The sequence below is a fragment of the Pongo abelii genome, chromosome 15, assembly GCF_028885655.2.
Source record: "Pongo abelii isolate AG06213 chromosome 15, NHGRI_mPonAbe1-v2.0_pri, whole genome shotgun sequence".
NCBI lineage: Eukaryota > Metazoa > Chordata > Mammalia > Primates > Hominidae > Pongo > Pongo abelii.
The window spans coordinates 111557891-111573839 of record NC_072000.2 but is presented as its reverse complement, the minus strand read 5'-3'; the positions used below and the strand labels follow the sequence as shown (position 1 = coordinate 111573839).

General features: G+C 39.7%; 1 pseudogene; it reads left to right on the top strand.

Annotated features, from left to right (window-relative positions):
- Window positions 1–14083: 14083 nt before the first annotated feature.
- On the top strand, window positions 14084–14667 carry LOC112128740 (immunoglobulin heavy variable 3-48-like; annotated as a pseudogene).
- The last annotated feature ends 1282 nt before the right edge of the window (window positions 14668–15949 follow it).

The window sequence follows — 15949 nt, the reverse complement described above, 5'->3', positions numbered from 1 at the left end:
AGATTTCATATTGTTCAAACACACATGCTTTACAAACAATTTGTGCAGATAACGCAAACATCACAGGGTCCTGAGGTGACACACATCCTCAGCTTAGGAAGATGACGGGATTAAGAGATTAAAATAAAGACAGGCATAGGAAATGATAAGAGTATTGATTGGGGAAGTGATAAATGTCCATGAAATCTTCACAATTTATGTTCAGAGACTGCAGTAAAGACAAGCATAAGAAATTATAAAAGTATTAATTTGGGGAACTAACAAATGTCCATGAAATCTTCACAATTTATGTTCTTCTGCCGTGGCTTCAGCCAGTCCCTGTGTTTGGGTTCTCTGACTTCCCACAACAAACCATAAAAATCCTTGAAGACAACCTAGGAAATACTCTTCTGGACACCAGCTTTGAGAAAGAATTTTTGGCTAAGTATCCAAAAGCAATTGCATCAGAAACAAAAATAGACAAGTGGGACCTAATTAACTAAGGAGTTTCTGTTCAGCAAAACAACCAACCAAACAAAGCCATCATCAGAATAATGAGAAGACATGCAAAATGTTAGAAGATATTCACAAATTTTGCATCCAAGAAAGTCCTAATATCCAGAATCTTTAGGAAATTTAAAGAAATCAAAAAGCAGAAAACAAATAACCCTATTAAAAATGGGCTGATATGGTTTGTCTGTATCCTCATCCAAATCTCAATTTGAATTGTATCTCCTAGAATTCCCACATGTTGTAGGAGGGAACCACAGGGATGTAATTGAATCAAGAGGGCCCATCTTTTCTGTGCTGTTCTCATGATAGTGAATAAGACTCATGAAACCTGATGGGCTTATCAGTGGTACCCGCTTTTGCTTCTTCCTCATTTTCTCTTGCTACTGCCAGCTAAGGAGTGTCTTTTGCCTCCCACCATGCTCCTGAGGCCTCCCCAGCCATGTGGAAATGTAAGTCCAATTAAAACTCTTTTTCTTCCCAATTTCAGTTATGTCTTTATCAGCAGTTTGAAAACAGACTAATACATGGGCAAATGACACAAACAGACACTTCTCAAAAGAATACATACAAGTGGCCAGCAAATACATTTTTTAATTTTTTTGCATTATTAATCATCAGAGAAATGCAAATAGAAAAATGTTCTGATTTTGATCACTATGGGTCAATTTTTCTTGTTTTAACTTCATATAAATGGAATCAAATATTACAGATCATTTTTTGTAAGGTGCTAGTTTTGCTATTTGTGAGGTTCATTCATGTAATTGCATCTATAAAGGTTTTGTCATCATATATGTACACACACATATGTACTCATACACATGTAGATAATATTTCATATCTGAATCAGTCCATTACATAAGTGAATAAGTGACAATATGTATATCTATTTTCCTGTTGATGGAATCAAATTTGTTTCCAATATAAATATCATAAACAAAACTGTTATACATATCTTCATACAAGTTCTTTTGTTTATATTCACACAGTTTTATTGATAAAATATGTAGAAACCTAAGTATGCATTATAATTTTTCAGCTTTATGGACCTATCACTGACAAATAAAATTGTTTCTATTTAAGGTACACCACTTGATGTATTGATGTACCTGGAGAGATGCTCATCATGATGAAAGTAATTGGCATGCCCATCATCTCAGAGAGTTATGATTTTATGCCTTTAATTTATTGTGTGTGTGTGAAAAAAAAACACCTAAGATCTACTCTTTTGGCAAAAGATACATTTATAATACAACACTCATTAGTATACTCACATTGCTGTACCTTTGATCTCCAGAACTATTTCAACCTGTGTATTAGTCCATTCTCACACTAATGTAAGGAACTACCTGAGATTGAGAAATTTGTTAAGAAAAGCGGTTTATTTTATGCACAGTTCCGCTGGCTTAACAGGAGGCATTACTGGGAGGCATCAGGAAACTTACAGTCATCATGGAAAGTGAAGGGAAGCAAGGACCTTCTTCACATGCTGGCGAGAGAGAGAGAAAGAGCAAGGGGAGATGCGCCACACTTTTAAACCATGAGATCTTGTGAGAACTCTATTTCAAAAACTGCAAAGGGGAAGGCCGCCCCAATGATTCAATCACTCCCCATCAGACCCCTCCTATACCACCAGGAGATTAAAATTCAACATGAGATTTGGGTGGTAACATATGGCCAAACCATATAATTCCACCCCTGGCCCATCACAAAACTCATGTCCTTCTCACATTGCAAAATATAATTATCCCTTCTCAACAATCTCCGAGTCTTAACTCATTTCAGCATTATCACAAAAATCTACAGTCTAAAGTCTCCTTTGAGAAAAGGTAAGTTTCTTCCACCTATAAACCTGTAAAATCAAAAGTAAGTTACTTCCCTGATACAATGGGGTGTATGCAACTGGGTAAATGCTCCCATTCCAAACGGGAAAAATTGGCCACAACAAAGGAGCTACAGGACCCATGCAAGTCCAAACCCCAGCAGGGCAGTCATTAACATCGTAAAGCTCCAAAATCATTTTCATTTACTTCACGTCTCACATCCAGGACACACTGATACAAGAGGTGGTCTCCCAAGGCCTTGGGAAGCTCCGCCCTTGTGGCTCTGCAGGGTACATTCCCCATGGCTGCTTTCATGGGCTGATATTGAGTTCTTATGGCTTTTCCAGGCACACCGTGCAAGCTGTTGGTGGATCTACAATTCTGAGGTCTTGAGGAAGGTGGCGCTCTTCTCACAGATCCACTAGGCAGTGCCCCTGTGGGAACTCTGTGTGGGGCATCCAACACCATATTTTCCTTCTACATTGGCCTAGCTGAGATACTCCATTAGGGCTCAGACCCTGCATCAGACTTCTGCCTGAATAACGAGGCATTTTCATACATCATCTGAAATGTAGGAGGAGGTTCCCAAACCTCAACTCTTGCCTTATGTGCACCAGCAGACTCAACACCTTGTGGAAGCAACCAAACCTTAGGGCTTGCACCCTCTGAAACAATGTTCTGAGCTGTACCTTGGCCCCTTTTAGCCGTGGCTGGCATAAGAGGGACAGGAATGTAAGCTGCCATGTCCTGAGGCTGCACAGAGCAGTCGAGTCCTGGGCCCAGATCATGAAACCATTTTTCTCTACTGGGCTTCTGGACCTGTGATGTGAGGGGCTGCGGCAAAGATCTCTGAAGTGCCCTGGAGACGTTTATCCCACTGGACTCCTCATGACTTAATGCAAATTTCTGCAGCCAGCTTGAATTTCTCCCCAGGAAATAGGATTTTCTTGTCTACCACATGGACGGGCTGCAATTTTTTTTCAACCTCTTATGCTCTGCTTCCATTTTCAACCCAAGTTCAAATTTCAGACCATCTCTTCATGAATGCATATGACTTATATTTTCAGACACAGCCAAGGCAAATCTTGAATGCTTTGCTACTTAGAAAGTTCTTCTGCCAGATACCTTAAATCACCTCTCCCTTGTTCAACATTTCTCAGATCTCTAGGGCAGGGGCAAAATGCCACTAGTCTTTTTGCTAAAGGATTGCAAGTGTAAGCTCTACTCTAGTTTGCAAGAAGTTCTTCCTCTTCATTTGAGACCACCTCAGCCTGGACTTTATTGTCCATATCACTATCAGCATTTAGGTCAAAACCATTCAACAAGCCTCTAGGAAGTTTCAAACATTTCCACATCTTCCTGTCTTCTTGTGAGCCCTCCAAACTTTCCCAGTCTCTGCCCATTACCCAGTTACAAAGTCACTTCCACATTTTTAGGTATCTTAATAGCAGTGCCCACTCCTGGTGCAAATTTTCTGTATTCGTCCATTCTCACAGGATGGACTACCTGAGACTGGGTAATTTATGAAGAAAAGAGGTTTAGTTGGCTCACAGTTCTGCAGGCTAAACAGGAAGTGTTACTGGGAGGCATCAGGAAACACAATGATGGTGGAAGGGGAAGGGGAAGCAAGAACCTTCTCCACATGGTGGCAGGAGAGAGAGCAAGTGAGCAGGGAGGTGCCACACTTTTAAACCATCAGATCTCTTGAGAATTTTGTCAGGAGAACAGCAAAGAGGAAGACTACCCCATGACCCAATCACTTTATATTAAGCCCTTCATTCAACATGTAGGAATTGCAATTTGACATGAGATTTGAGTGGGAACACAGAGCCAAACCACATCAACCTGCAAAACTGAATGTTTTTACCCTTTGACAAACATCATCCAATTTTTTCCTCCTCCCAGCCCCTGGGAACCACTATTCTACTCTGCTTCGAAGAGCTTGAATATTTTAGATTCTACATATAAATGAGATCACGCAGCATTTGTCTTTCTTTGTCTGGCTTATTCCACTTAGAATAATGTTCTCTATGTGTTGTAAATGTAAGAATTTCCTTGTTTTTAAAGGCTGAATAATTTCACTTTTATGTAGCTATAAGCCACATTTTATCTGTTCATCCATAGATGGATATTGACTTCTTTTCCATATCTAGGCTATTAGGAATAATCTCACGATGAACATATAGTTGACATACTCCCTTTATTTTCTCTAGATGTATGCTCAGAAGTGGGTATGCTCTATGTCCAATTCACTGAGTAATCTCCATGTTGTTTTTCATAATGGCTCTACTAATTTACATTTTGTTCCAAACCATACATGGATAACTTTGTACCACATATTCAGGTATTTGTTTAAGTCTTGAATCCATTTTCAGCTGATTTCTGTGTATTGTGTGAGGTAAGGTCCATTTTTTTTTCTTCTGCATATGGATGCCCAGTTTTCACACCACTTCTTGAAGAGACTGTCCTCTGTCTATTGTCTGTCCTTGGCAATTTGTCAAAGATCAGTTTATTGGGAAGGAATGGGTTGATTTCCAGGTTGTCTATAATGTTCCATTGGATTCTATGTCTGTTTACATGTCAGCATTATACTGTTTGGATTTATACTGATTTGATTTTGAAATTATAGAATATGATACATTCAGCTTTGTTAAATTTTGCCCTAAATTACTTTGGCTATTTAAAGGCTTTTGTACTTTATATAACTGGAGAACTTTTTAATATTTTTGTAAAAACATGACATGGCACATGTATACATATGTGACTAGCCTGCACATTGTGCACATGTACCCTAAAACTTGAAGTATAATAATAATAATAATAAAAATGACGTGGAGATTATTTATTTATTTTATTGGCATATAATAGATAAACATATTTTATGGGAACATGTAATATATTGATACATTTATAAACGTGTAAAGATCAGATCAGGATTGGTATATCTGATTGGTATATCTATCACATTAAACATGTATATTTTCTTTATGCTAGGCACATTTAAACGACTCTCTTCTAGCTATTTTAATGTGTACATTAGATTATAGTTAACTATAGTCACCTTACTCATCTATCAAACATTTAGGTTTTATTTCTTCTATATAACTATATATCTGTATTCAGTAATCAACCTCTCTTTATTCTCTTCTCCCTTGTATCCATCCAGGCTTCTGGTAAAAAACAATCTACTCTCTGTCTTCAGGAAATCCAATTTTTTAGTTGTGACATAAAAGTAAGAAGATGCAATATTTGTCTTTCTGTGCTTGGTTTATTTAACTTAACATTAGGGCTTCCACTTCCATTCATATTGTTGCAAATGACAAGATATCAACATTTGTGGCTGAATAATATTCTATTGCATACATAGATCATATTTTTGTATCCATTTGTCCACCTGCAGACACTGAGGTGCTTTCGTATCTGGGCTATCGTGAATAGAGCTGCAAAGAACATGGAGTGCACATGCCTTTATGAGGTGGTGATTTTATCTTCTTTAGAACATACCCAGAAGAGGATTTGCCACATCATCAGGTATTTCTATTTTTCTTTTATTTTGGAGTCTTCATACTACTTTGCACAATAGTGGAAATACAAATGGAATAACCATTATAAAAAGCAGTTTCAGTTTTGAGGTATGATCCAAAACCAAATAATATTTCCTCATGATTCTCATTGGAAGTCTCTAATGAATCTGGTGGAAACGCAGGAAGTTTTCTAACCTTGTTAAGAAAATTATGAATTTGCACCTTTTTTCTTTTTGAGGATGGAAATTGGCATGATTCAAGATGCATACTGTTGGCAGGTTTCAGAATGGTACAGCAGAACTCATAATGAGAAGGCAAGAGAGAGAATGAGGGAAAGTCAGGCAAACAAATTTCACAAGAGGAGAAACTGCTGGATATCAGTGTTGGGTTTTGGTCATAGACACATCTGTACTGAGTGAGAAACCATGAAGTCAAGGGAGGAGTCTAGAACTTGTTCACTTGAAGCATCAACATATTTCTCCGAGGCACCTAATTGCCACCACATCACAAGGGAGATGAATATTTGGATGCCATTAAACATGAGCTCCCAGGAAGTAATCATGTTTCCATGAAATTCAGTTAAAATGCCAAGGGTGTGTCCAGATCACTCACGCAAAAACACAAAATTTGCCTTTGCATTTATGGTTATCTAGAGACAAAGTACACTGAGACTTCAACAGGTTTCAGAGATCTGTTAAGTTTGGGGTTCCCATAGAAGAGCACCTCTTAGTAAAGGCTGGTCTATTTATTAAGTAGGTACAAATCCCCTCTATGGGAGTAGTGTTCCAATTGTGTCGAATTTTTAATTCCTTATTGAGTTGTAAAAAAAAAATCCCAAGGATTGACTCCATGGAGTTTTACCTCTGTGTTGATAAAAATATTTAATAAGATTCCTTCCAGTGTTTCAAGGAAAGGTTTTCTCTAATTTTTTTTCCAATATATAAATTTTCCTGGCTAAATATTACAAGAGGCTGTTGTTAAAAAGACGTACTGGAATGGCAGCTTTAATCTGTTGGTGATAGGAGTGAGCATAATACATGAATTTCTTTGAGTGTTCTGCCTCATCCAAATACAGTATGGCAAAGGCTAGTATTGGAGGTAAAATCTCTAAATATACTTTTTCCAGCAATCAAGTCATGAGGCAATAACAGATTCATCCTTGAGGCAGAGGACCATAATGCCACAGTGCTAGTAGGAGTACATGTGGCCAAGGGAGTTCGAGGGTTCCTTAAAACTGTGACAATTTTAATATAAGTGTGCATTAGTAGAGACTGGGTTTCAACATGTTGGTCAGGCTGGTCTCAAACTCCTGACCACATGAACCGCCTGCCTCAGCCTCCCAAAGTGCTGAGATTACAGGCACGAGACACTGTGTCCAGTGGGTCCATTTATTTTCTTCTGCATGTGCACACCCATAAACTTATGTGGAAGATTGTGGGAGGTTATAACAGTGTCGTACTTTAGTATCAGCCCTGCCTCACAGAATCGTTTTATAATATAGTTCCTTTCATGGGTGTGCTTCACTCAGTTCATGCAAAACCTGGCAGGTCACAGACTAAAAACATAAAATGCAGAAACTTTTAATCAACTGAAAGGGCTGTAGCCTTTTGTCAGAGAATTATTTCAAGACACGGAGATCACAGACAGATGATAAATAAAATATATTCACATCCCCTTAAGGGCGGGAACTGAGGAAAGTTTACCTAAATGTGTCCAAAGGGCCCTGGGGCTCAATTCTGTCCAGGTCCCAATGTTAGGGTTCTTCCAGGATTTTGTGGCTAGCCTGTCACACCTCATCAATAATTAACCTCTGCTGATTCCTCAAAGTCTTTATTTAATCGGATAACAAATTTATCTATAAATTGTAGAGCTGAAATTTAAAAATTCATTTGTGATAATCTGGCACAAATTATCTAAGCAAAGTTGACAACCAGATATTTTTCATTCCTTTTTATTTAAAATCACGGGCTAACCATTGATATTTTTAAATAACATCTGTGACTCTCTCAGCAGTTTTCTCTTCTGAGGATATAACCTGGTGTGGCAGTTTTCTTAGCTTCAGTGTTACCTCTTTTTGCATTGAATTCCACCTTTATATTTGCCAGGAATCTGGGATAAAGGTGTATTTCTAAGAACTCCCTACCTTGCCCGTTTTGGTGGGTGTTCCAGAATATGTGGGATGCTCTTTTGTTTGCAAAGCATCCCAAAGCCATGCACTGCCCTAAAACCTGTTTATTTCCTGGTTTGATAAATTGGAATTTCTAATAAATGCAATCACTTCTGCCATCTGGGCTGATTTTACATCAGATAGAGGACTGTATTCTAAGGAAACACTTACATTAGTAACAGCAATTTTAGTCAAAAACCTAGAGTTTTATTATTGAGGCATGATTCATAAAATTATATTAGGTCGAGGTTCTCAGTGGCAGTGTCTAAACCTCTTGTGTGTACAGGGTCTTCCCTATTAACATGAAGCATTTATGAGCACAGTCATAGTTTCCAGCCATGCTTCTCCCTGTCTCCCTATCACCACAAACTAACTAAGACCTCATCTGGAACTTGGGTTAATTTCCAAATAAGTTTTTTTTTAATCTTTATGCCTCTAGATTATTATGTGAGGCTATTTCCTGTAGAAAGTTAAAAATAACATTTGAAATGACTAACCAACACAGAAAATCACTGATAAAATGCAAAGCCTAGACGTGAGAGGCTCTAGGCCTGGATAATGCAACAGTTCATGTATGCAGGCAGTTTCTTCACCCAGTTCTACACTGACACACCCAGCATGTCAGCTTCATGCTGCATTTGACTCCAATTATGTAGAGACATGGCAATGACATTCTCAAGGGTCACACACAGATATGAAATGGGTGGGAGCAGGGGATGAGACGACTCTGCATTTCTCCTCTGAAGGACCAAAAAAGCCTGGACAAACCCGGGTGCGGTGGCTCACACGTGTCGTCCCAACACTTTGGGAGGCCGAGGTGGGCGGATCACCTGAGGTCGAGAGTTCGACACCAGCCTGACCAACATAGAGAAACCCCGTCTCTACTAAAAATACAAAATTAGCCGGGCGCGGTGGCGGCACCTGTAGTCCCAGCTACTCGGGCGGCTGAGGCAGGAGAATGGTGCGAACCCGGGAGGTAGAGCTTGCAGTGAGCTGAGATCGCGCCACTGCACTCCAGCCTGGGCGACAGAGCGAAACCGCGTCTCAAATAAAAAAAAAAAAAAAAGAAAGAAAAAAAAAAGAAATTACAAAAAGTTAGCTGGACGTGGTGGTGGGTGACTGTAATCCCAGCTACTTGGGAGGCTGAGGCAGGAGAATCGCTTGAACCTGGGAGGTGGTGGTTGAAGTGAGCTGAGATCGCGTCATTGCACTGTAGACCGGGTGACAGAGCGAGACTCCTGTCAAAAAAAAAAAAAAAAAAAAAGAGACATGCAAAGGGCAATAGATCATACATAGAGAGATAGCTATATTAGTATATACACATACATATTGCTAGAAATCACTAATATTCAGGAAAATGCGAATTCACAATGAGGTGTCTTTTCACCCTTCATCTCTGCTAGAAAGTCTGTTGTCTGAAAGACAAATAAATAAATAAATATCAAAAGCTGGCCAGGATGGCTAGAAAGGAAAGCTCCTATAGACCACTGGTGGAAATGTGAATTAGTGCAGCCATCAAAGGGGAAAAAAAATGGAACTACCATATAATCCAGCAATCCAACTGCTGAGTATATATCTATTTAAATAATTAAAAGAAAAAACTAATATTGAAGAGATACCTGTACACGCATGTTTACTGCAGCACTAATCACAATAGCTAAGATATGAAATCAACGTATGTGTCCATCAACAGGTGAATGGATAAATAAAATGTGGTGTATTTACACAATGGAATATTATTCAGCCTTAACAATGAAATTCTGTCATTTGAAGCAACATGCGTGGAACTGGACACCATTTTGTTGAGTGAAACAAGCCAGACACAGACAAATAAATATGGCATTTCTCAGTGTTCTATGGAAATTTTTAAAAAGTTGATCTTCCAGAAGTAAATAGTAGAGCAGTGATTATGAGAGGCTGGGAATGGGGAGAGACTGAGAGATAAGAAGACGTTTGTTAACAAACGCACAATTACAGGTAGACAGGAGGGATGTGCTCCAGTGTCCTACAGCACAGTAGGGTGACTACAATTAACAATATATTGTACATTTTCTGTTTACAAGTAACCAGAATAGAGAAGTTTGTGTGCTACCAACATAAGTTAATGCTAGTGTCTGAGCTGATTAATTTGCTCACTGTTCTGATTTTGATCATACCTCATGGCACACATGTATTGAAATGTCACAATGTACCCCATAGGTATAAACAGTTATTATGTGCCAACTTTAAAAAATCATTTAATTAAAAAAGAATTATATTGGTGTACATTACAAATGATTCAACACAGAGACAGGAATAAATACCATTTTTCTTTGAAATAGTGAATTAACTAACAATGTAGTTACATTCATTTGCACCAAACTCTATATTTGATCATGGACAGACTTATGCATAGAAAAATATGTTTTAATTTTAGACTAGTACTTATTACTATAAATGTAAATAATTTTAAAATGGCTAAGTAAAAATAATAAAGTTGAGGAAATGTGTGCGTGGTGTGTGATGTGTGAGCTTTTCCTTGTGCACCACTGTGTCCACGGTGGATGTGTGGTGTGTGTCTGTGTCTGTTTGTGTTTCCTCGGCTTGGGGTTCTCTGTGATTCTAGGATCTGGACTTCAGTGTCTTTCACAAAATGGGGAAAATTCTTAACCATTATTTTTTCAAATACTTTCTCTGTATTTATAATTTCTCCTCAGATTTAAAATATAAATATACTATAATTTTGATATTAATGTTTAGTTTCTTTCTTCACTTTCTTTTCTTTGCAATTTACTTTGTGACATTTCTAGTGACATTTTAAGCACATGGTTTCATTTAAAAGGTGAGCCAGCTCTGCTGAGGGGTGTGCCCAAAGCTTGCTCGATGTTTATACTGCATTGCTTTTGATTTCTTACGCATTTCCATTTGATTTCTTCTTAGTATTTTCATATTTCAGTTACCTATTTAGTCCTGCCTTATGTCCACAGTTGCTTTAAGAGATTCTTGCATATGAATTAGAGTTACTTTACATATCTTGTTTAATTACATAGTTATAATATCTGTATCATTTACAAATCTCACGCTGATCATTTGTTTATTACGACTTTGATATTTCTCATTAATGTATGTAATAATTGTGGATAGTCACACGTGTTGGGAGGGACAGTTGGTATTGGTTTATTATTTCTTTTTTTTTTTTGAAATGGAGTCTCGCTCTGTCACCCAGGCTGGAGTGCAGTGGTGCGATCTCAGCTCACTGAAAGCTCCGCCTCCCAGGTTCACACCATTCTCCTGCCTCAGCCTCCCGAGTAGCTGGGACTACAGGCGCCTGCCACCATGCCTGGCTGAGTTTTTGTATTTTTCGTAGAGACGGGTTTCACCATATTAGCCAAGATTGTCTCTATCTCCTGACCTTGTGATCCACCCACCTCAGCCTCCCAGTGTGCTGGGATTACAGGCGTGAGCCACTGCGCCCGGTCTATTATTCATTTTATGCATTTTCTGCCTGTATTTGATCACACTTTACCTTTGCCAGGCCTTTATTGTGGAAATGTCTGTGAATCTTCTCAAAGCTACATTTGACATTTACTTTTGCAGTGGACGTCTGAGTTGAAATCTGTTCTTCTGTGTCCACCAGAGACTTCGGATCCTCCAGTGATACCTTGTTTTTCTTTCCTGCTTGGCTTTGTCTCTTCACCTGTTCCCTCCTCCAGAGAATCATATTCAGCTCCCTCAAGTGGATTAAAATTTATTTAACTGACAATTGTGAAATTGGTGGAAAGCAATAGAATAAAGGGAGATTTTCTGACCTTTCATGGGTTCACATTGTGAACATGAGTCTGGGTGTGACTTTTCCAATGTTTCTGAACTTCCTCCAGATGGGATGTTGTTCTGTGTGTTCTTGCTCTTTTCCCTGTTGTGGAGTCCTCTTGTTTTCCCCAGTTGTTCCCTCCCACAGCTCCAGTGTTCTCTTTTGGTGTTGTCACCTTCCAGATTTGCTGACTTGAACTGCAGATTAAGGCTCTGATTAAATAAGAAAGAGAGGGGAGGTTCTTCTCAGTGGAACTTAGAAGACCTCTTTTCCCATCTCAGTTCCTAAGAGGTTGCCCTGGTGCCTATCTATGATACTTGTTTTGGTGGCTTGCCCCTCCAGAGTAATTTCTTAGTTCTCCAATGGGGATACAGAAGGTGGATCTGAATGCTTTTCAGAAGTGTGGGCACTTTTTCTCTCCTAGACAGACACATTGGGACCAAAAGATTTTTGTGACTGTCCCCATTCTGGGGAAAAGGGATTCAAGAGGATAGGAAAGCCTTCAGTATGTGGTCTCTTGGAAATTCACACTGCAACACATTTACCACACTTGACTTCAAAGCAATCCAATATATAAGTGTGTTTTTATCTTGTAACAGCCTACATTTTATGACATATGCTGCCTCAGTTCAACTCATAACCCAGCTTTGTTATTCTCAACAAGAACTTGCCTCTCTCTAGATTTCACATTTGATGTTTACCTTAAAACTTCAAGTATCTAAAGTATTATAAGAATAAATTGGCCGGTTGCAGTGGTTCACACCTGTAATCCCAAAGCTTTGGGAGGCCGAGGTGAGCAGATCACCTGAGGTCACGAGTTTGAGACCAGCCTGGCCAACATGGTAAAAGCTTTCTCTACTAAAAATACAAAAATATTAGTCTAGCATGGTGGCGGGAACCTGTAATCCCAGCTACTCAGGAGGCTGAGACTGGAGAATCACTTGAACCCAGGAGGCAGAGTTTGCAAGTCGTGCCATTGCGCTCCAGCCTGGGTGACAGAGTGAGACTGAGTCTCAAAAAAAATTGCAAAATTCCGGCTTCTTTATGTGGTATTGTTGATATTGTTGTTGAAAAAAATAAGTAAAATATATTATTCATCTGCGTCCATTTCCAAGCTGTGCAGAAGATTTTTTAGTAAGACCCAGAGTAATAAAAGAAAGCAAATATTGTTAAGCTGTTTAACAGAAAAACAAATTATGGTAAATGTGTTTACTGGAATACTATCCATCATTTATAATAAATTAATGCCTGATACACAGAACAACAAGGTAAAAAAAAATCTAAGTATTTATGTTCAGTAAAATAAGCCAAACGAATAAAAATGTATACTCTGTTATTTCATTTTTTATAAATTTTGATAAATTAAAATGCATCTAAAGTAATATAATGAAGATGAGTACATGCCTGGGGAAATGGTAGAAGAAGGGAAGGGGAGAGGAGGAGGAATACAGCAGAACAAGAGGAAATGTTGAGAAGAATTCACTTGTCCAGTTTCTTGATAATGATGGCAGTTACATCATGTTTATTAATTGTACATTTTAAATATGTGAAGTATATTACCTTTCAATTCAACCTCATAAAATGTATTACAAGCAAACAAATGGAAACTTAGACAAGGAAGGAGTAACAGAAAGATAGAAAAGATAAGTTAAATGTCAGAAGTACCTGAAAATTAGTGTGCCTGGACCCTAGTTCTCTCCATATTTTCAGGCAAGTGCTGGAGTGCAGCAAAACCACACGTGCTCTTATTATGGAAAGTGGGTTCTGATAAAAACACTAGACACATCCAACTTTGTCCTGGAGTTGGTTTAGGGAGCTATCAGGGCCAGTGATGAGGAACACAGGGCAAGTTACCGGGGTTCACTCATCCCAGACATGAGCTCCTAGAGGTACACAGAGCCCCTCCACGTGTGGGTTTACTTCCACATCCGTAAATGAGAAAATATTGACTCCTACAGAACATAGCTTACACGAATATTTAAAAATGAAATAGGGTGTTCAGGACAAAGTGTTTATCACAGCACAATTTCATAATAAGACAGTACGTTTTCCAAATACCATCATTGTCAGCAAACTTCTGCAGGGCACCGTCGTGTTATCTGGGTACAGCCTACTCCTCAAGCGTCCCACCCTAGAGCTTGTTATATAATAGGAGACAGGCAAATAGGGCCCTCCCTCTACTGATGAAAACCAACCCAACCCTGACCCTGCAGCTCTGAGAGAGGAGCCTTAGCCCTGGGTTCCAAGGCATTTCCACTTGGTGATCAGCACTGAGCACAGAGGACTCACCATGGAGTTGGGGATGAGCTGGGTTTTCCTTGTTGCTATTTTAGAAGGTGAGTCATGGAAAACTAGAGAGATTGAGTGTGTGTGGATATGAGTGAGAGAAACACCGGATCTGTGTGGCAGTTTGAAACCAGGATGTCTCTTTATTTGCAGGTGTCCATTGTGAGGTGCAGCTGTTGCAGCTGGTGGAGTCTGGGGGAGGCTTGGTACATTCTGGGGGGTCCCTGCGACTCTCCTGTGCAGCCTCTGGATTCACACTGAGTAGCTAGGACATGAACTTGATACACCAGGCTCCAGGTAAGGGGCTGGAGTGGGTCTCATACATTAGTAACAGTGGTAGAACCACATACTATGCAGACTCTGTGAAGGGCCGATTCACCATCTCCAGAGACAACGCCAAGAACTCGCTGTATCTGCAAATGCACAGCCTGAGAGCTGAGGACACAGCTGTTTATTGTGCGGGAGACACTGTGAGGGGAAGTCAGCGCGAGCCCAGACACAAATCTCCCCGCCGGGGTCCCCGAGACCACCAGGGGGCGCCCGGGACACTGTGCACGGGGCTGTCTCCAGGGCAGGTACAGGTGCTAAGGGTTTTCAATTCTGTACTAATATTTGATGTCTCTAAATGCAAACCTTTTCTTCCTTTTTGTTTCTTTTTTTTCTTTTTTTACAGTAGGACACATCCTCACCTCCACAGAACCCACAGTATCACTTTGGGGGCAGAAATAATTATTTCGTGGTCAACAGGATGAAAGTCCTGAGGATGCTCAGGGGAAGCTGGAGAGTGTTTTCCAGTTAGACTCAGGGCAGAGACCTCCATGGGAATCTCTGATTAGAACAGGCTTTTAGTTCTGATAGGAGCTGAGAGAGAGGCTCACCCAGGGTCAGGGTCCTTAAAACCACATGGTTTTCACAGCTATCCCCCCTTGTCTTGTAAAACTGGGCACATCTGACTCAGACTGATTCAGTTGACCCTCTTTCTGCTAATCCATTTTCCTTCCCTGTAGACTTGATTCTCACAATTCCCTTTCTTCTTCGCTGCCCTGAAAACTGAGTATGTGTTATCTGTAGTCAAAATCCCAGGGCTCAGGTCTGCAGGACCTGGGTAGTCTGAGGGGACTTTCTCACTCACCGTTGCCTGGACTCTCCTGCTGTCTTCTGTGAATGGAGACATTTGGAAAACGAAGTGGACCTTAATCACGAAGGGAATAATACTAGTTTTCTCCAATGGGATATTGATGTAGAGTTGATCTCATGCTTTTCACACTGTCACAGAGTTTGGACTCTCACCTGTGACTTTGAGGAGAGCTGATGATGGACACTCCATCGTGCTGTGAGTTCTGGATAATAGTAATTGTAGGGTCTGGCTAGGCAGCCTAAGATCAATACTGCTGGCCTTCAGGAAAGACAGGCTGGAATTCCTGGGAAGATCTGCATCTGCCATCCACCATGGAGTCCCATCATCTTCTGTTATGTTCTGATTGAATCAGTCCCACCTAGATTATCTAGAACACTCTTCATGACTTAGGAAAAAATAATGGCAGGCTCCACTAACACCTGTATTATGCCATGGGAGCAACACCTAGGCTAGTGTGTGATTGAGTAGATGAGACTGTGGTCAAGTCAAGGTGACACATAAAATTGATTATTGCCATTATGATGTTTTATTTTATATTTGGCAATATAATGATGCTCATACTATAAATATTTCACTATATTATTTGTGTCAGAGGCTTTGGAACCAGAACAACTTCATCTTGAATAACGGCTAGGAAAAATAAGACTGATACCTGCTGGGCTACATTACCAGTAAGCTAAGGCATTCTTAGTCACAGGATGAGATAGCAGGTCTGCACAAGATCCAGGTCAT